This window comes from Podarcis tiliguerta, assembly GCF_965153285.1.
Source record: "Podarcis tiliguerta genome assembly, chromosome: 5".
In the NCBI taxonomy this organism is placed as follows: domain Eukaryota; kingdom Metazoa; phylum Chordata; class Lepidosauria; order Squamata; family Lacertidae; genus Podarcis; species Podarcis tiliguerta.
Window position 1 is genome coordinate 56,477,012 of NC_139538.1, and position 21,621 is coordinate 56,498,632.

General features: G+C 41.5%; 1 protein-coding gene across 8 annotated transcripts in view; it reads left to right on the forward strand.

Annotated features, from left to right (window-relative positions):
- Positions 1 to 21,621, forward strand: part of PTPRE (protein tyrosine phosphatase receptor type E) — a 167,669-nt gene that overhangs the window by 66,177 nt on the left and 79,871 nt on the right. For 3 of the 8 annotated variants that reach the window (XM_083439648.1, XM_083439639.1, XM_083439638.1), the window contains exon 1: positions 1,868 to 2,069. The exons of 4 other annotated variants lie outside the window; for them this stretch is intronic. The gene's annotated coding sequence lies outside the window, so the exon portion shown is untranslated. Of the gene's footprint in view, positions 1 to 1,867; positions 2,070 to 13,774; positions 13,805 to 14,570; positions 14,609 to 21,621 lie in introns of those variants that run through there. One more of the 8 variants, XM_083439649.1, reaches the window with a different exon arrangement.

The window sequence follows — 21,621 nt, forward strand, 5'->3', positions numbered from 1 at the left end:
AAGACCACAAGTAGGGCGTCAAGTCTACCCTATTGCTGTCCTCCAGCATCTAGCATTCAGTGGAGTTTAGCCAGCTGCTAAATTCCATACACCATTTTCACTGGTGAAAGACAGTAGGAACAAGTTGGTAAGGGTGGGGAAACCTCGGTGTGTGTGTGTCAATGTGGTCCTCTAGCCCTCTAGAGTGTGTTCTTGAACTATGATACTGCTTCCTGCTTGTCTGAATTAGGCATGTGTGTAGAAACTACCAAAGGTCCATATAGTCAAAGCTATGGTTTTCCCAGTAGTGATGTATGGAAGTGAGAGCTGGACCATAAAGAAGGCTGATCGCCGAAGAATTGATGCTTTTGAATTATGGTGCTGGAGGAGACTCTTGAGAGTCCCATGGACTGCCAGAAGATCAAACCTATTCATTCTGAAGGAAATCAGCTCTGAGTGCTCACTGGAAGGACAGATCGTGAAGCTGAGGCTCCAATACTGGCCACCTCATGAGAAGAGAAGACTCCCTGGAAAAGACCCTGATGCTGGGAAAGATGGAGGGCACAAGGAGACAGAGGACGAGATGGTTGGACAGTGTTCTCGAAGCTACAAACATGAGTCTGACCAAACTGCGGGAGGCAGTGGAAAACAGGAGTGCCTGGCGTGCTCTGGTCCATGGGGTCACGAAGAGTCGGTCACGACTAAACAACAACAACGTAGAAACTAGCCTATTGCGCAAAGGCAATTTTTCATTCATTGATCTACCAACTTTTGCCTCTGGCACAGCCCACTACTGGCATGTGGCCCTTCAAAAGTTGCTTGGAAGGGAATGTAGCTCTTGGGCTGAAAAAGTCCCCCCAGCCCTGGTATAGAGTATGTACAAAACATGGCAAAATATTTGCCCGCAAAATTTATAAGCTTAAACTGTATTACCAGAAGTAGGGCACTTCTGAGCTGTTTACGATCTAGGGAAAGGTTTTCCCTAATGTGGTGACAACTGTACCCTCACATTTTTTGGTTGATCAGCAGAGTGGGAAATTGAGGCCCCTCACAGCAGAAATTCCACATCTACACTTGTCACATACTATATATTGGCTCCTTATGAATTCCTGCATGGAGAATTTGGAGCTGTGCAAAGCAAAGCCCAGTGTTACAGGAGATGCAGCAAAACACATAGTTTTAATTGTGGACCTTTGTCCTTAAGCTCCCCATCTTTCTTTACAGTTTCTCCCCCCCCCCAGCGCTCCTTAGCTGCTAATTCATGCCCTCCATCTTTAGCATGTGGGTTTGCAGCTACAAGTGCATCACTTCCTGCTTTAAGGTGAGTCACACACCGCCAATCCCATACCATTCCCAACTTTTTAAAGTGAGGGCATCACACGTGAACTGGAAGGTTGCGTACACTGTACATTGAATGCACATGATATCTCCCCAAGAATCCTGGGAAATGCATTGTTAAGCTTGCTGGGAATTGTAGCTCTCTCTGTCTGTGTGTGTATGGGGGGGGGGTAAGCGCCAGCTCCCAGAATTCCTAAGGGAAAGTAATGTCCTTTCTGTATGGCGTTGTACACGTGAAGTGGTGACCACAAGCGAAGTGGGACAGAATTCCTTCACTTCATTTCAGGATCTATCCTGCCCAAACTCTTCTTTCCGCGCCACCAATGAAAGTATAGGGGCCGTGTCCTCTTTTGCGCCTGGTAAACCACAGCAGCCGCCACTACCCCTTGGTTTTTATTCGAGGTGTGTGTTGGGGGGGGGGGATTCCCGCCTCGTGTCTCCAGCGTGACGAAAAGGCCCCTGTTTCCCGCTCCCCTCAGTATCTGCAGCTGCAGTTTTCCTTGTCGGGCAGCAGGCGGCTCCCGCGCTCGGCTGGCGCCGCCTCAGATGCGCGCAGAGCGGCTGGCAGGCAGGCGAGGAGAGGGAACGCAGGAAATTTCCTGCTTGGCCGACAGCGGGGTCCCTCCAGCCGCGGCAGGGCGAATGCCAGGGCGTCCCCCGCTCGCCTCCGCCTCAGTCCGCCAGCGACGCTGCGAGGAGGGCATGAGGAGCCGGCGCGCCTGCAGGAGCCGAGCTGGCCGAGTCCCCCGGAGGTAAGGCAGCAGGGCACGAGGCCAGCGGCCGGCGGAGCTGCCTTGCTGCTGCTGCTACTGCTGCTCATTCTCCAGGCATGCCAGTCCCGGCGGCGGGTGTGCTTGCTTGCGTGCGTGCGTGTGGTTTGCCTCTGAGCCTCCGGGGCTTTGAACGCAGCAGGGCAGGCGGGCTGCTTCCTCGGTTCCTCCACGCCCAGTCCCGAGCTGCGCCAGGGCATGGAGCGGGCGGGAAGGCGCCTCCTCTTCGCCGCAGAGGGGCACCGGCTGCCCCCGAGGCTCTCCTGGGCGACAGAGGAGGAGAAGGAGCCGGCTCTTCCCGGGTTGCGAGGGGGTGTGAGGAGGGGGAGAGAAAAGGAGATGTCTCCTGCCCCACAGTCGCTTTGGCTAGCTGCCGCCGGGGGCGGGAGGGGGGGTATCAGAGGCGGAAACGGCATTTCCCTTTGCATGGAGAGCGCCATGGAGGAGGAGGAGGAGGAGGGGAGGGAGCCCCAGCCGCTCTCGCGCAGGTGGCGGAAAAGTCGTCAGCTGGGCTTGGAACGAAACGCAGGAGAGCCGGTTTCGCGGTGGGGGGGGGGCTGGAGGCGAAGCGATTTGGCGAATCAGAACTCCGAGCTCCCCCCCCCCCCGTGCGCCAGGTGTGGCGGGTGGCCGGGAAGGTGTTTGTTTGCCTGGTGTGCTCACTGCAGCCTCCCTCCAAACGTTAATAAATGTCTCTAACGCGGTCGCACCACATCGCCACACATCCATCGCTGTTCTTGCCTGTCGCCGCCGCTGTGCTTGTGAAAAAGCAAGAGAGCCCAGCAAATCTGTGTTAAATACCCTCTTAAAAGCAGCCCTTGGTGCCAAATGTAGCCGGGACATTGAATAGCACCGAACATTTTATATAACACTTTGGGGAGTAGTTTTGGGAGAATTTGACGTATGTTTAGTAAAGTCAACTGCACCACAGTCCTGCAAGGTAGACCACTGTTGCTGGTTTGGAATGATGCTGATGTTGAAATGGTGACCGGCCTAAAGCCATTTACAGTACAGCCCATGGCAAGCTATACCTAGATGCATGCACCGCTCTGTTCAGTGGTGTGTGGTTGCTAATAAGTACGTTTGGTATTGCAGCCTTGGTAAGATTTGAATTGGGGGCTTCCTGGCTTAGCCACGGCACTACAGCAGGTTCAAGATGTGGAAAATTTGCAATGGATACCGAGTCTCATGCAATACGTTTTTGTGATTCTGCATAATATGTATATATACATTGCTTTGCTTTCAGGGCTACAAACCTAACCAGGAAAAGGCAATTTCTCATCTTATCCTATCAGATTTTGGTCATGATGGCATCTGTTGCACTTGGACCACATAGGAAAAAAAGCAATCAAAAATAGTAATCAAATATCTGTAGTAAGGCTTTTGGTGCAACCTTTCCAGCAGTTGGATTTTTTGATTGAAACTAATTAACATATGCATCTTTTACATAGTAAGAAGCTGTCTTATGCAAATGATGTGGAGCTTAGCTCATGGCAATGGTGGAGTCTGCTATGATGAGCGCCTTTGTGCTTGATATTCTTTGGTTATATCCCCCCCCCCCCATGGCATTGAGTCAGAAGGTGTTAAAATTGTGTGCAATTTGTTTTCTCGGGCAAGTAACGGTTTGGTTTTTGCCTGAATTTGAGAAACTTGAGGTGTAACCGAGTGCTCGCTGGACCAGAAATTTAGTGCTGCCCGTTCTTCCGTCATCCAGAGAGAGAATTACCGTATTTAGAATGTTTATAGGTTTGCTTTGTTGCAGTTTTCTAGGAATAACGTCTGTTCTGCCAACCTTTGTAATAAAGAGACAATTGTGCCTTAGAAGACATTATGGAGATGTTATTACTTTATTTTTTGTTGTGAAATGTTACTGGGTGGATGGATAAATTGCAGTTCACTGAACTTGCAGTGCATCCACATTTACTTTGAAACCACTGTGACTTATTAATGTAAACTTGCTTCCAAATAAGTGTGTTTCTGTTTAACATTCTAGTATACAACATACTTTACGGCAGGAGAAGGAAGACCTTAGGCTTGTAGGAACTAGAACCCCAATATCCATCAACTAGAACGAGGTGCAAAAAGTCATGTAATTCTGAGCCCAGGAATTTCTGACTCCCATCTCTCAAAGTAGACCTTGCTCTACCTTCTGCCAAGTGCTGCTAATTCAGTTTGGAGGCAATCCTCTAAGGATTCAATTGTTTATCATTATTTCCATTTTGCAGATGAGGAACTGACTTTTAAAGCAAGTGTTCTAAAGCCTTGGGTCATATGGTGAGCTAGAAGGAGTCTGTGAAACCTATTTCCAGAATCCACATGTTGTTCTCCCTCTATACCATGTAGTAAACTTGCCCTGTGTCCTGACATTACCACCTTGTGGATTTTCCCACCCCTGCTATTGTCAGCTTGTTATGTGGAGCAGGAACAGGAAACACACAATGTGATGTCAGGACATCGGGCAAGTTTACTACCTGTCTCAGAGTGGGACAACTTGACTAGGGATAAAGTTTTCAGAACCATCCATGTGCATCTCATAATGTGCAGTCCTGCACTGGGGGATTAGTTAGCTCTGACTTCTTCTTTTTGTAAATGACTTCCCAAGTGTTTCTAGGGTCATGACTGTGTGAAGAAAGTAGCATCTGACCAAATCAATCTGCAATTATAGCCACAACTTCCCAATAGTGATCTGTGTGATTGCTTTGACGTGCCTGTTAGCCACAGTGCTCGTATGAATTGCTTCTGCAAATCGGTGGCTGTATCTAGTCAGACATTACTCCCCACACCCCGCCTTGTATCCCTAGGGCCACTTAAATATCTCTGTCTACAAACAATCTGAACCACCTCTAGTCTTCAGTAATGTGTGATGGTGGCAGCTGCAGTTGAAGTTAACAAGATTTTCTCCTGATTTATGAGAACTGTGTGTTTGTAATCTCAGCCCAGATAGGACGGTCCAGTCCAAAGTAGAACCTTAGTAGCTGGTTTTGATAGACACCTTGTCATGCATAGTATGAATTTCAATTTGACAGTGGGAGAGGTAAAGAATGTATAATTTTATACCAGAATATTACCTTTCCATCTCTGAAATGTGGCGCCTAATCAATGAATTGTTTATAGAACTATATTTGTTTTTTAAACTTGAGATATGGAGCAGAGTTAAGATTATTGTGATGGCTACTGAAGACAGAAATGGTTTGGTTTTTTTACATTTCATTGTTTTCTGGTGTTTAAATTGCCTTAACTCTGCACTGATTCCCCTCCCTCTCTATTGACACGTAGAGATGTCAACGTGACAAATTAATTTAATTAAGGCTAATGTTACCCTTGCTGAGTAAATCTAGTTCATGTATATTTGTTTTTGTGGACAGTGATATTGTCCAGTTACTTTTTCTCTATGGGTCTGTTGTAGAAGGGCAAAATCGAGTGCACCAGATAGCATGTTTGCCCAGGATTTTATTTTCACGGGAGCTAATGTGTAGCAGCACAATGGCTCTTCTAACTTAAATAAGAGTTCTAAACTAAAAGGGAGATGGAAATAGCACTGAAGGCCAGAGCTGCAAAGTTTACTTCTTTTAGTGCTAGCTAAAGTGCTACTGAAACTGTGTGTGGACCCAGGATCAGGTGTTGAACTCAAGAGTCTATGCCCTAGGTGATTTCAGACCTTTATTTGTGAAATAGGGTCACAGGCATAGACCCCGCACAAAGCCTTAGGTTTAAAGTCCAGTGGTGAGTTTAAAGATGCTCCTGGGGTTTGGCAGAGAGGGGAGACTAGAGAGGATCTTGTCAGGGGTGCTGAGGGAGGATGGGACAATGGTATAGCCTGGTTTACTCCTGGCAAGTGTGTATAGGAATGGCAACATCAATATTGCTATTTGAAGTCAATGTATATTGACTTGAATTAAGAACAATTTTAAAAATACTGTAGGTCCAGGTTGCAGATGTTAAATTTGTGTGCTAGTGTTGAAGTCAAGAGAACCAAGCTGCTAGAAATAAGCAGTGATTGTGAAGAAAGTTTTTTGCAGATACAGTAGATACATTCATAACACATACCCCTCCCCCACAAAGAAGCCTGAGAACTATAGTTTTATATAGGTATTGGGAATTATAACTCTGTGAGGGGTAAACTACAGATCCCAGGATTCTCTTAAGATTTAGGAAATGCACTTTGAATATGCTTTAAAGGTATGAAATGCACACAACCTATCTTTGGCATCATTATACATCTCAGAGACTGCAGTTAGGTGTGTATGGGTTGATCCTTACATTATGCAGGGCTTATTGCAGATAAGAGATCAAAAATCCCCATGTCATTTTATGTGGCTCTTAGTGATACTGCTATAATGGCTAGGCGCCATTTTCAATTCTCAGGACTTAGAACATCTGTTCATTTTGAATGAATGAAGCACATCAAATGAAAGAGGAAGCTCATGTTGTATTAGCACAAAACTGAATGTTTGCCTTGACCTTTATGTATTCCATACAATGGCTTTTGTTGTTAAAAAATAGTGGGAAGAATTCAACATTATGATGTTTCTGTTTACCTGATGGAATGATCTCCTGTCTCCTCCCACATGCTGTTCTGGGTCACCCCCCCCCCAGCCCTCCAGAGTTAATAAATGGGGTGTGTGGCAGTGAAGGAGAACGGAAAGCCTTGTTGCAATAGCAGTAGTCCTCGGATGGGGTTCCCTGAGTAGTGAGACCAGTTAGCTGAATTTGTGCCAGTTGCTTGGATCCTAATAGTCTTCTGCGAAAGGAATGGAATTCATGTTAATGGGCAGGGCTTTCTCTGTTCTGCAGACCCATCATCCTTTGAAAATCTCTTGGGGGATGGAGGCATAGCTGTCAACTTTTCCCTTTTCTTGCGAGGAATCCTATTCGGAATAAGGGAATTTCCCTTTAAAAAAGGGAAAAGTTGACAGCTATGGCTGGAGGGACTCTTGGTGATAGATATAGTCCAATGGGTTACATGATTATGAGCAACTATAGTCCTGTCTTCTAAAAATGGATTTATCTTAATTGACTAAACAGCAGTATTAATTGAATTAATTGATTCATCATTTCTGAAACCTGTTTCTTTTTGGAGCAGGCATTTGAGTATACGTACACATTGATCAAGTGAGGAAGGGCATATTTTTGTTTTGCCAGCAAAGAACCCAAGAGTTATACATAGAATCATAGAATTATAGAGTTGGAAGTGATCCTTAGGACCATCTGGTCCAACCCCCTGCAATGCAAGAATCTCATCTAAAGCATCCCTGACAGATGGTCATCCACTCTTTGCTTGAAAACCTCCAGGAGAGTCTGCACCTTCCAAGGGAGTCCGTTCCACTACCTGTTCAGTTCATTAAAGCCCTTTACAGGTGTTCAAACTGGGCACAATGGGTATGTGGAGAGAAACATTATAGTGGCAGGGTCTACTCTTGACCAACGTGTGTTTTAAACAAATTACTGAAGGGAGTCTTCATGTGCATACTAGTTAATGTATAGAAATATCTCCATGTAATTGCTAGCCAATTGGTTAGAATCCTCAGATAGCAGCAGCAAAGGAAAGGATTAATTTTCCTCTACCTATCTTCTGTGATCCAAATGGTATTTGTTCTTTAAAAACATAAATGCAAAGACAAATTTAATGTCACATCTGCTTTAGTGCAAATAGGTGTTGCTCAAAGGAATATGCTTTGGGGGGGAAATTGCTACCCATTGTGCATAATTATTTTATGTAGGTCTCTTCAATTACTTGCCCACACGGGTTACATATTGACATAAGATGGTTTGCTTACTTACAGATTCTTGTACTGAGTGTAAAATATGGCCTGTGGGGAATATGGCGATTGCATCCGCTTGTTTCTTGTTGTTCTAGCATACAAAGGAGCTTTTGAGTAGAGGTTGTAGCTAAATGTGAAAGATTTCATTTTGTGGTGAGTATGGCATTGTTCTTTGGTCACAATTCTGTTATTGATTTTTAAAAATATATTTATTTATTTTGCAGCCTAGGCTGAAGTTGGTTGTCCTTTTAGTCTAAAGCCTCAGAAAAGAATATGCTATTCAAAGCACTTCATTTTACATTCCGTTTGCAATAGGAGTATTATTGCTAAGCTACTTTTAGTGTGGTAATTGCTGTTTTGTCTGAATAACACGTATTATTTAAACTGATTTTTCTCTGGGTCAGGCTTCATATACTAACTAGACCCTGGAGTGATGAGTTTGATTGCTACTTATTCACTATGTAAATTATCTGATTTTAAAATAAATATTATTTGCTGTAACATCTTATCACTTTTATAATGTGTTCTGCACAGGAAAGAACATGAAACAGATTTAAATGTTATGGTGATTTTATTCCTAGAATTTAACGTTATAGGCTGAACATTAAGATAAGCTTTTGAATGGTAAGAGCAGTTCAGTAGTAGAGTCAATTACCCAGGGGAGGAAATCAATCTCTTGCTGAAGGTCTTCATGCAGATGCTAGGCAGTCTGATACTGGGATGATTTAGCTCAGGATTTCCTGTGTTTGATTGATCTACAAGTCCCCTTCCAACTCTATTATATGAATGACAGGGTTTGGGGGTCAGAAACCCTGCGACGTTTGCAGTTTACTGATAAAGTTTGCCAGTAAACAACAGTATCAACAAAATTGTAAACACTGCAAACTTATTCATACTAAAAATAAGTAAATAAATCCTGTTAGCATTTACTGCTGTGCTAAAATGCAAATTAAAGGAAGACAAGCAATCAATATTTTTTAATATTTAAAGAGTGTATTTTTAAAAACCCCACTTCCTTTCCCTGTTGAATCTTTGTGTCTTTCCTTCTTTGACTCAGCAATATTAGGCTGTGTTGTAGTTGCACTAAAGGGTTGCTGTCTATTAAGGCTTTAGTACACCTGCCTGATTCTTGACTCTGAAGATAGACTTGCCTGGAGCTAGTCTTCTTTAAAAAGGCCTTCTTTGTGGTACCACCTCATTTATGGAACCCCCTTCCCTCCAACAGGCCCTGATTGTTAGTTACAGTCCTTATTTTCTGATACTTGTTTGTGGTAAAATATTTCCCCTGTTTTTGCATTTGGGGGATGTGGTAAAACGTTGCTAGTGTGATTTGCTAGCATTGTCACTCTTCAGGTTCAGATAATTCCCCAGTGTCTTATCTAGAAGTTAAAAGATCTAAGGTTGTGGTTGCATGCATGAACATCACAACTGCAATTCTATATATGAACTTACCCGGGAATAAACCCCATAAACTAAATACCACTTACTTCTGAGTAAACATGCATAAGTTTATGCAAAAGGGCACTCTGTGGTTCATAGCCTACCATTTTGCACACTGTAGCAGATATGTTGTTTTGAACTCTTCACAACACATTGTTATGACTATTTTGTTTTTCTACATGTATGTGTATGTTTTTATTCATTTGGAAAATCACTTCATTGGCGTTTGGTGGAGGGCAGGGCTAATGCTATACAGAGAGCAGACAAGACCCTGAAATAGTGTGCAATAATGGAGGAGTTGGGATTCACAGGCATGGCAAGCTTCACTATTCTTGGGGCTTCTCTATACTCACTATACTGTTGTCTCTGATAGGTCAAGATTGGGTGTATTTCTTCTGGACCCAACTGTGCGCAATATTTCTAGGTGGCGATTGTGGCCAGATGAAATTAACATTCAGATTGTATTTATTTAAAAATACCAAATTTCACCACATACTAGTAATTATCAGAATGTTACAAGTTTTCTTTTCACTTCTAAGGAAAACAGAAATTGGGTTATTGCGTCTGATGTTTTATTTAAATCTCTGCGCAGCGTTTCTATGTTCATCCACCTTAAGAGGAATCCTGATGTGATTGTACCGTCCTTCTCACACTCTGTGATGCCATAAAAATATTCCATTGACCTGACACAGATACTGAACATCCGTAGCTCCTACAGAAAGCAGGAAGAGGACAGCATCTCTGAAAAATTAGACCGTGTATCCTGAGAATTCAACATCTAGATGAAATACAGTCTTTATTGATTTTCTTAACAAATGATGTTTCTCTTATGTTCCAAGAGAAATGCATTTCAGACTTTAAAGAGAGCGGAAACATTAACTTTCCTTTGTAACTATGAATGGTATTGTTTATTGCACTATAAAAAGCTGTATTTTTACAAAGTTCAGATATGCTGATGTATGGGTTCCTTTTTAAGGAGGTAATTGTTTTAAGTTAGAATTATCTAGGAATTAATCATGTTTTCTGACATTATTATGCTGCTCAAGTAGATATAGCTCCTGTTTTTCAATTTTTCAATTATTGGAAGTTAGCACTGACCAACATAAAATAAATGATGGCTTATAGTTTACCTTTACTATGTAAACGTTAATTATATTATTATGCTCTGATAAAATCAATGATTTAGTACAGGATAGATATAGAACGGTCATTGCAGCAAAAAAAATATCACTGGAGCAAGACCATGATGATGGTTTCACTTGGTGGTATATCGCTAGTGAAACCGCCACCGCTCAGTGAGGGATAAACAAGCTGCAGCCGGCCACTGTAGGTAGAGGGGTTCAGAACCATGGCAGTTTCACCAGTGATATATGTCACAGGGGTCCCTCCATCTAGGGGGTGTTGAGCAGCGGACCTTGGGCTAGCTGCATTGTCCCTGACCTGCAAGGCGCTGGGCTGAAAGCACCTCAGCTCCCCCATGGTGAGAGCTGAAGCAGTTTCACCTGAGGCCTCGCGGGCTGGGACCAATGCCTCTCTTTTCAATATCACATTATTTTGCCAAACCACAAAGTTTGGCTGGTGATCTACCACGGTGTTGAAAACCTAATATTGCCCATCCCTAAGCAAGAATAGCCATCGATCAAAACTGAAGGGAGGGGAAAAGGAACTCTATTTAAATTTTTTAAATTTTAATATGTATGCATGTTGTCACGCTAAACTTTTTAAGGACTTGTAAAGGTCAGCAATTGCAGAACAGATTAATAGGAAATTGAGTGCTTTTATAATGTAAATACAGTGGTACCTCGAGTTAAGAACTTAATTTATTCCGGAGGTCTGTTCTTAACCTGAAACTGTTCTTAACCTGAAGCTCCACTTTAGCTAATGGGGCCTCCTGCTGCTGCTCCGCCGCCACTGCACGATTTCTGTTCTCATCCTGAAGCAAAGTTCTTAACCCGAGGTACTATTTATGGGTTAGCGGAGTCTGTAACCTGAAGCGTCTGTAACCCGAGGTACCACTGTACATGATAAAATACTAAAGCACAGAACCCAATTTTTCACTATAAAAAATTATACTGTTTGCTTCATGGCCTTTTGTCTAAGATAAAGTGTAGCATCTGTTCTTATCAGTTAAACAAAAATTATATTGTTTTTGCGTTTGCTCGTTTATTTGCTGATTTTGGACTGATTTAATCTATTATTTTAAAATTATTATTATTAATATTAATAATAATCTAAACATTGCAATACTACTGTATTGCTATAGGCATGTGGGTCCCTCTATGGTGAAGTAACTAGAATGTTGAACTCCTGGTTCAGCTCCTGCTCAGCTATGACATTGCTGTCTTTCAGCCTAACTTTCCATTTTTAAGGATTGTCGTAAGGTTACAGTGTTCTTTGGAGAAAGGGTGGGGTAAAAATGAAAATATTCTATTGCTTTTCCATAGCTTCCACACACAAACCAGGAGATTCAGAGGTAGGTCGCATGGCAAGTAAGTGTAGTTGCCTATTGCTATTATCAGCCTTCTGCATATGTCCCTGTGCAGTGGGCGAAATATAAGAAAAGCAGCATAAGAAAAGCTGCTCAGAAAACAAAAGATGAGTTTAAAAACAATACAAAATGGACATCTGTGGCAGAGATCTGTTCCTCCCACTGGGGAAGCTTACATTTACCAGCTCAGTTGGTAAAGCATGAGACTCTTAATCTCAGCAGGGCCATGGATTCAAGCCTCATGTTGAGCGAAAGATTCCTGCATTTCAGGGGGTTGGACTAGATGACCCTTGTGGTCCCTTCCAACTCAACAATTCTATGATTTTATGACTACAGAAAACATATGGTTTATCTATCCACCCAGTCCAGTACCTCCAAAAATACTACTGGTATTAAGAAAGCCAGTATTATTTGATTGCATTTGCTGCAATTAGTTTTTTCCTTTTCCTTGTTCTTGCTGAAAGCGCTCAATATAGTTTAGTACAGCTCCTTAGTAACAAGGTGTTGCTGCTGGATTTTGCAAATTCTGCAGCCCATGATATTTTTAGCCCTTAACTTCAGCTGCACCTTACCTTGACTATCCTTGTACTTTTACTTTTGAGATTTCTAGTATTGAAGTAAGTTAATCGGCTTTTGCATTTGGTGCATAGCCAGCTCTACTGGTGTGGAGGTTGGCTGACATGCTCTAGCAGTAATAACAAACTGTATTTGGGGCGTGAATAAAGTAAATAAGGTGAGAAATTTTTCCACCCTAAAGGCAAACAGAGGTAGTTCATGCTTCCTGTGTGCACTCTATTGATTTTTTTTAAAAAAAACCCAGCCATATTTGACAAGAATGGTCAAGCATGAAGATGCATGAAAAGATATTAACAGATGTTTCATAAATAACAAACCTTGGTTTGATTTTAAGCAGGTAGCATTGCAAAAGTAATTAGCAATGCCTCCTATTTAAATATGATTTGCCAGATGTTTCTCACATAATATTGCTTACGTTTATCCAGAAAATTTTAGGTTTGCATAAAATTGTATAAACAAGTGCTGGGATATTCAGAGCATTTTCTGTACCTGGAATCCTGAATACTTTTTCCTGGGCAGGGGGTGGGGGGGTGGGGTGGACCTTGCTTATGTTTGTTTCTATGGACGAGGACTCATTGAGTCCCCAGCTTTTATATTAATCTTCAGTCGTATATTGAGTTTTATGCTCGTCCTCATATCTACACCATAATCCTATTCCCCGTTGTGTAGGGTTTTGCAGTGCTTGAATGGTATGGTGTAATCCTATCTGTGTCTACTCAGAATAAGTGGTGTCTTTTATTACATTTCTGGGGCACTTCCGGGTTCAGCGCTGTGCATTTGTGCTCAATCGCGTAAATATTGGCCACACCTAAAAGGGGTTGCTGGTACAATGAAATCAGAGCTCTTGTCTTCCACTGTTACATTGTTATTGGGGTGGTTGTACTTATTTATTTGGTTCTGTTGCAAATTCCTGAAACAATGGCTCTTAAGTGTGTTTGGCAATAACTTCTCCTTTTTGAGGTGGCAGAGGGAGTGACAAGAAACTGAATCAAATCAAGTGTTTCTGTGTGTCAATACTTTGAGTAAACAAGCTTGTACGTGAAGCAAAATTGTATAAAAAAAACCTGAAGAATGTTCTAGTTGCAGCAGCAGATGTGGATAACAACCTGGGGTTCAACAAGATAAGACAGTGATGATGTTGCTCCGTAGGAAAGTTAATCTGGGTTTATGAGCACCCTACTTGGGATGAAGTCCACTTGTAGAATCAGAAACTGCCTCCTCAGAATGGTTCAGTTGCCCCCCCCCCCATTATTATTTTGCATGACATGTCACACACACACACACACACAATGTTTTGTCAGGCTTTTGGTTGTTTCCCCCTGAACATTCTGTTTTTGTTTTAATGAGCTGGATCCTTTGTTTAATATTGCTATGTTTTTGCTCTCTGCTCTCAGATTTTACTGCATTTTAATCGTAAGCCACCTTAGGGAGCCCTTGCCTGGGCTAAAAAGGTGAGTGTAAATTATTTTAGAAATAACATTTTAAAAACCTTGTTGAATGGCCCATTTCGCCTCCACTATAGCTAAGGCTCTTATTCCGTTGTATTCTAGCTAGCTGTGTTGCTCTACAGCAACTTTCGTGAACATGGTACCTTCCAAATGCTTTGAGCTACAACTCCCATCCTCTCCTACCAGCACATCTGGAGGGCACCGTGTTGGCACAGGCAGCACTACAGCTTATGTATCCTAGTTCTAAGTTCTAACACAGTCGACAGTCCAGCCCTAATGACAGAACATAGAGACACCATTTCATGCTATTGCATAAATGTGTCCTAGAAAGCAAAACCTGACATAGCTCTGGAAAACATCACTAAGCACAGATCTCATTCCAGTTTTGCATTAAATATATGGGATGATGAAATAGGGTAATGCCAGCTGCATGTGCTAGTGGACTCCCTCCCCCACCGCCGGCTCATAAAGTTGACTTCAGTAATTAAATGAGAAAGCAAAACAGCATCAGCACTATCCAGTTGAATGCATACTGTAAAGAAAATGAAATGGCTTAAGTTGGAATGAGTTGTCATGGAAATATTGGAGGCAGAACTTCAGTCAGACAGGGAAATATGATACATTGCTTGTAAATGAGTAAAATCATTACAGTTATTATCCATGCAGTGAAGAGTTGGTTTTATAACTACTGAGCAATATTATATATACATAAAAATTATCCCTTCCATTTCTTTTCTTTGATAAAGACTCATTTTGTCATACTTGACAGATAGCCATCCAACCTCTGCTTGAAAATCTCCAAGGAAGGTGAATCCACCACCTCTAGTTGGAGTCTGTTCCACTGTTAAACAGCTCTTACTGTCAGAAAGTTAATCCTGATGTTTATTTGGAATCTACTTTATGAAGCCATTGGTTTGGGTCCTAGTCTCCAGAGCAGGAGAAAGCACATTTGCTCCATCTTCCATATGACAGCCCTTTAGATATTTGAAGATGGCTATCATATCTCCTCTCAGTCTCCTCTTTTCCAGGCTAAACATACCCAATTACCTCAACCATTCCCCATAAGCCTTGGTTTCCAGACCCTTTATCATCTTGGTCACCTTTTCACACTTCCCAGCTTATCAACATCCTCCTTAAATTGTGATGCCCAGAACTGGATACAGTACTCCAGATGTGGTCTGACCAAGGCAGAATAGAGCCTTCCCTTGATCAGAACACAGTACTTCTGTTAATGCAGCCTAGAATAGCATTAGCATTTTATTCTATTTTTGCTGCTGCATCACACTTGTTGACTTGGAGCAATTGCAGAAAGAAACTTAGTATTTCAGTTAAGCAAGCAACCCAAATTGAGGGCTAGAAGAAGAGACATTAATTTATTTGAAAATATATCAGGTTGAGTTGTAAATCCTAGGTAAAAGTGGTTGTAATTTAAATTCTGATGAAATTAAGCTTCCTTAGCATGAATGAGATCTCTATTATGAGGTAACATCTTCCTAAGGTTTATGTTTCTAATGACCCTGCAATTATCTATAGATGCATAATTAGTTCAAGTGTTAGATAATTAATTTTCAGAAGGTATCTTAACTAATTTCACACATTGATACCAAGGGCATTTGGAAGACAGTCCTTCAGTTTAAAATTCCCCTGGTGATTTGCCACCTGTCACTTCAATCCTTTCAATTTACCACTCCTTTCCATCTTTCCATCTCTCACTATTTTAAATCTTGTTAAACCTGCAAGTCTGATGTATGAAATCATTCTATAACATTCCATTAGTTGAACTGTAAATACAAAGACCCAAGACTGAAAAAAGATTTTAGCCATGGGTGTTGATATTAACGTCTTAACCCTTAAGTGTCTTACGGGTTGCTAACTTTTAAGAACGAAGCATTCTTGCAACAGAGAGGTGTAAGACATAAGTCCCATAAGTATTATTCAGCTTTGAAACCAAGCAATATTGCAAAGCCTTTTAAGATACTAATTTAATTGTGGTAGAAGCACTGCTTCTGCATTTTTATAGCTCAGTTGTACATGCAGTGGAATAAAGGCCACAATGAGACCTAAGGTTAGCTGGTGTAATTGCAAGGTCACATTCCTCCAAATCTTTTTATTTTTATGGCCACTTTAAACTGGTTGTCATAGTGGTGTATGCAAGTTTGAGGGGCTTTTCTGTATTGTAGAATAAATAGCAGTTTTAGAGGCCCTGGCATGAGTGGAATTGTTAATTCTCCTCTCATGTGCACACTCATGTTAACAGCAGGGGTACCAACTTGAATAAAATATTGTGGGAGCCCAGGCAAGCCCTGCCCTGCATAATCAATCACATGACACAGTGCGCGCACACACCATTTGAATGGGAATGCCCACAAACTTTGTGGGCGCCCAGCCCCCTCAAATATTTTATTGTGGGGGCTCGTAGGAATTGGCTCCTATGGTTAACAGAGTCTTCAATGAAGCAGGATGCTGAGCTGGTTCTGGGCCAACACAGCTCCTACATGCCACTGCAGCCACTACTTGGACTTGCTTTCTGGTGGCTCCTTTCCTCATTCTGTTGAAAAGGCATGCTCAGATGGCTTGAAAGAAAAGACTTCTAGGCTGAATGATATTCAAGAGATGAACATGGTCCAGAAACGTGGCTTGATTTCCTAATGCTCCAGGCCAAAGCCTCAGTTCCAGTGATTGTGTGGCAGGCTTTTCCCTCTTAACAGTTCTGAGACTCTGACTGAAATAAGGCATTAAGGAGAGAGATATACTTGCACCTACTCCCTATATTCCTTATGCACATTTCACCTCTGTGTAGGAAGCGAACTTATCCTAAACTAATTCCAAACAGGACTATACACAGATAACTATCACAAGGGGACCTAAAAGCCACCTCTTTACAAGAGAGAAAAAGTATCACTGATTACATTTTCATTGACTTGGGATTCTTATGCTTGTTTGATAATCTGGTTGAAGTTTACCTTGGCTGTTTAGCGGGTTCCCACTTTGGGGCCTAGGCTAAGTCAGGGTCCTGTTATCTTGCTGCCATGGGCATTGTTAATTTGCAGTGAGAGTTGAAACACCATGGTAAGGTTTAGAATATCACATATGTGTTAGAGAATAATTCAGTAAGTGTTTGACCTTTATGGATACCCTAAACGGCATGCCTTCCATTTTTAACATTTACCCCTTTGTTGGACTGATAACACGCCAGAATGGAGAGCAGCATATTTTCCTACAGTGCTGTTTTTGTTTTATAAATGAATACAGCTGTGTTATTTTGTGTGGAGGAAGTATTCATGTTGAGTTCACAGAACTTTGTCAGAAGACAGTTGGTGGGGGGGGGGGAGGGAATAGATGGTTATATTTCAGCTGCTGACATGGAAGTAGTCTTATTTGGTCTTTGAAACTTGTACTGATTTTCAAAGGCACTTGTATATTGAGAGAGGTCTATATGTTTCATTTATAAAGTCATTGAATGATTGAAGGATACTATTGTACAACATTATACATTTTTAATGTAGACATACTTTTTAAAATAAAGAAGTGAAACAAAATGTACATGTAAATGCAACAAAGTGGATCTGTAACCAGCACTTGCATATTAAAATAATTTTTAGTGGGGACATATGTTTCTGGGCAGGAGTTGATCACAATGAGGGTTTGCCAAGCATGCCTTCCCTTTCAGCATGTTTCTCCCTTTTGTTCTGCGTTTGAGTGTCTTCAAAGCCCATGACACCTTTGGTAAAGGCTGTTCTCCAATTGGAGCACTTGCAGGCCAGTGTTTCCCAGTTGTCTGTGTTTATACTACATTTTAAAAGATTTGCCTTGAGAGAGTCTTTAAACCTCTTTTGTTGACCACCAGCATTATACTTTTCATTTTTAAGTTCGGAATAGAGTAGTTGCTTTGGAAGACAATAATTAGGTGTCCGCACAACATGACCAGTCCAACAAAATTGATGTTGAAGAATCATTGCTTCGAGACTGGTGATCTTTGCTTCTTCCACTACACTGGCATTAGTTCGCCTGCCTTCCCAAGTGATGTGTAATTTTTTTTTGGAGTCACCGTTGATGGAATCTTTTGAGAAGTTAGAGATGGCGTTTATAGGTTGTCCATGTTTTATAAGTATATAGTAAGGTTGGTAGTATAATAGCTTTTTAAACAAGCATTTTGGTTTCCCTGTGAATGTCCCAGTCCTCAAACACTCTGCACTTCAATCAGGAGAAAGCTGCACTCGCAGAACTCAGGCGATGCTGGATTTCGGCATCGATGTTGGCCCTTGTGGAAAGATAACTGCCTAGGTAGGAAAAGTGATCAACACTTTCCAACATTATACCATTGAGTTGGATTTGTGGTGCTACCGAGGGGTTGTTTTGTGCTTGTTGGTGCAGCACTTTGATTTTTTGGGTGTTGAGCAACAGCCCAAGCTTTTTGTAAGCTTCTGCGAAGATAGATGGTTTGGAGGTAATCTTCTGAGTGTGCACATACTACGTTGTTGTCAGCATACTGAAGCTCTATGACAGAAGTTACGGTAACCTTACTCATTGCTTTCAGCCTGCTCAAAGAACTTTCCATCTGTTCAACATATGATTTCTACTCTAGTGGTGAGTTTCCTTTCGACAAAGTGTAGAAGGGAATAGATTGAATAGATGTAAAGGGGGTACTGTTTCAATCTCCCCTGCTTCTCTAGACCTACTCCAGAGCCATAAGGGATAATGCCCCATGACTCTGTTACCATGGATGCTTGGTTGCTCAAAGCCATCAGAACAGACTGAACCGATGGTATCTGTGTATTAGTTGATTATTGCTGCCATGACCGAGGTGCCACTGTGCTTCCGCCTGCTTTGCGGTTCTTGCTCTAGCAGAACACAATGCACTTTTTGGGTTGTCTTCAGTTGGTACAGGCTAGGCTGTTGTTGCTTTGAGCCAGGCAGGGTGTAGTAATGTTTCTTAGTTCTTCCCTTTCTCCAGTTCCAGAGCATCTAGTTTTTACAAAAGGCTTTGCAAGATGCCCAGGGATCTACCTTCCTGATCATGTTTTCTCTTTGATTTATCAGAGGGGCTTGAAACAACTTCTGCATGTGTGGGCCTGGTTTAAAAGGCCTTATGTTGTTCCTGCTTGCCCACCATGCTCTGATTCATAGAATCGGAAGGGACCCTGAGGATAATCTAGTCCAACTCCTTGCAGTGTTGGAATATGAAGCTGTCCCATGCGGAATTCGAACCTACAACCTTAGCATTATCAGCACCATGCTGTAACCAACTCAGCTAACCTGTATAGTTTCACTGCTTCTCAATAATTCCCCGGAAGAGCAGTATTCCTAAAGTTTGACCCGTTCACCTTGGGGCCAGGTTCACTGTGAGAGAAACTGCAGGCTAGGTTATAACCCCAGATACTGAAATTCTGGTTCAAGCACTGGAATCCCTGACACCATTTCTACTCCTGACAGAAATGTTGTGAGTTTTATTTTTCAGTACTTTGGGCTCAGCTGCTTAATTGGCCAGGCTGGCAGCAGTAGGGAACCCAAAGTAATGAAAACCCAAAAGATCTGCTACGAAGTTGAGTCAAAACAGACTACAGGCAATTGCACATTGCAAGCATCTGGGATATGTTCCTTCCAAACTTGCCAGTACATTAAGAACACTTTTTAAACTGTACTTAAAAAGTAGACACCACTCTCTTCGCTTTGCCATTCATTTGCCTGTTTTATACTTCCACATGTCAAGTTAAAGCATATGCTTCCTTCCTGGTCCTGCCTCTCTTCTCTGTTGTTGTTTTTGTGTTGTTGTTGTTGTTGTTGTATTATTATTATTATTATTATTTTATATCCCACCCATCTGGCTGGGTTTCCCCAGCCACTCTGGGCGGCTGCCAACAGAATTTTAAATAGAATAAAACATAAAACAGTAAAAACTTCCCTAAACAGGGCAGCCTTCAGATGTCTTCTAAAAGTCAGATAGTTGTTTATTTCCTGGACATCTGATGGGAGGGAGTTCCACAGGGTGGTTGCAGCCACTGAGAAGGCCCTTTGCCTGGTTCCCTGTAACCTCACTTCTCGCAGTGAGGGAACTGACAGAAGGCCCTTGGTGCTGGACCTCAGTGTCCGGGCTGAACGATGGGGGTGGAGATGCTCCTTCAGGCAGTTGCAACTATTTCCCATTGAAGGGATGGTTCTAAACCTCTGAATCTCTTGCTTAATGCAATGCATTTACAAGTATTTTCCACAACAAAATGTGTTTGGCCCATGGAGATCAATATATTGCGATATTGCAACACTTATGTTGTACACCTTAATCATAAATTGCTCTGCTCTGCATTTAATGATTTAATTAAACATCATACATGGTTGATATCCTGAATAAAAGGCTGAGTTTAGATTTTTTCTTTTTTTAAACTTGGCTACCTTCAAGTCCTATGAAAGGGCTTGAAACAAACTTAAGTACCACTTATCTCAATGGGCCTATGCTAAGTAAGTTTGGATCCAACCCTTAATACTCAGAAGTAGGAGTAAAACTTTCATGGAACAGACATGAAATATTCATTTAAAATCATTCTTTTGGTTGAGAAATGAACTAGAAATTTCCTTGATTCACTTATTTGTTTGGATTCCTAGGAAGATGTGTCATTCTTCTAGCCTGTTTATCTGCAAATGAGAACCACACTATCTTTCTGTTTTGAAAGGCTCTGCATCTGCGTGGTTTTCAGCCTGTACCATTACAGCACAGATGCCAAAAAAAATGACAGCATCTACTTTGGTCACAAGCTATGCCAGATGTGTTTATCCTTACAGTTCAGATTGCTGCTGCTGCTTTGTGCTATTTCCAAAGCAAACTTAAACTGCAATCCAATCTGCACCTACTTGAAAGTAAGCCCTGTTTGAACTCAGTGGAACTTGTTTATATACAAACACACATAGATCAACTGTTTAAGTCAGAGACATCATGAACAATATAAAACATATAAATATATAGTATATATAATATATATTATATAAAAATCAATGCATGTGAACACTTTTTAGAAAACAATTTAATTGAAAATGTTTCATTATTGAACTATGTCCTGAGCTGATTTTCCTAAAACAAAACATAATTATGTCATATATTTACTTAATTCATTGTGGCTGAAATAATTCAGTCTTCCAAGAATGACATATACTTTTAAATTAAATTTTCACAGCAGAAAGTGATGATAAATGTGTTTTTCATTTTTAAAATTGATATTACAATATTCCTGGGAATCACAGCAACATGACTGATGGGCATTTTATTATTGTTTTAGTAGTAGTGTGGAATAATTCATGGGTATCATGTTTTCAAGCTACACTTTGGGTTACGCTATCCTGTGTTTTTCTTGCTTTGTTATTCTATATTATTATATATCTTCTTCTTTTTTGCCAGAACACTTAGAAAGTGTGCGGTTAGCAGTGTTATTTTTTACTTAGTTTATAGCTGTCATCCTTCACAGCAGATAATTGCTAGTTTGTTCCTGATTCATTTCCCCTTTCACCTCTCCAGCATATAATGCATTAATGTTGGTAAGCAGTCTTTTCACAAAACCTGAAAGGCTATTAATGTGCTTGTTCAGTCAAAAGCAGGTATGTTGGGTTTAGGTGCAGTGGTAGAGATGTGAAGGAGGGAGGAAACTGGGAAAATGTGGTGCTGGGGTGTTCCCATTTTTCCAGAAACAAATAGGGAGTGCTTTTTGCTTGCTCGCAGGCAGCCCTTCCAAATTTTAATCAAAGTGCAGCAAAAATTTGCATAGAAGTTAACTTATAAGAAAAAGAACAAGTTTTTGTTTTATCAGAAAAACCCATGCTTTGATGTTATATCTCTC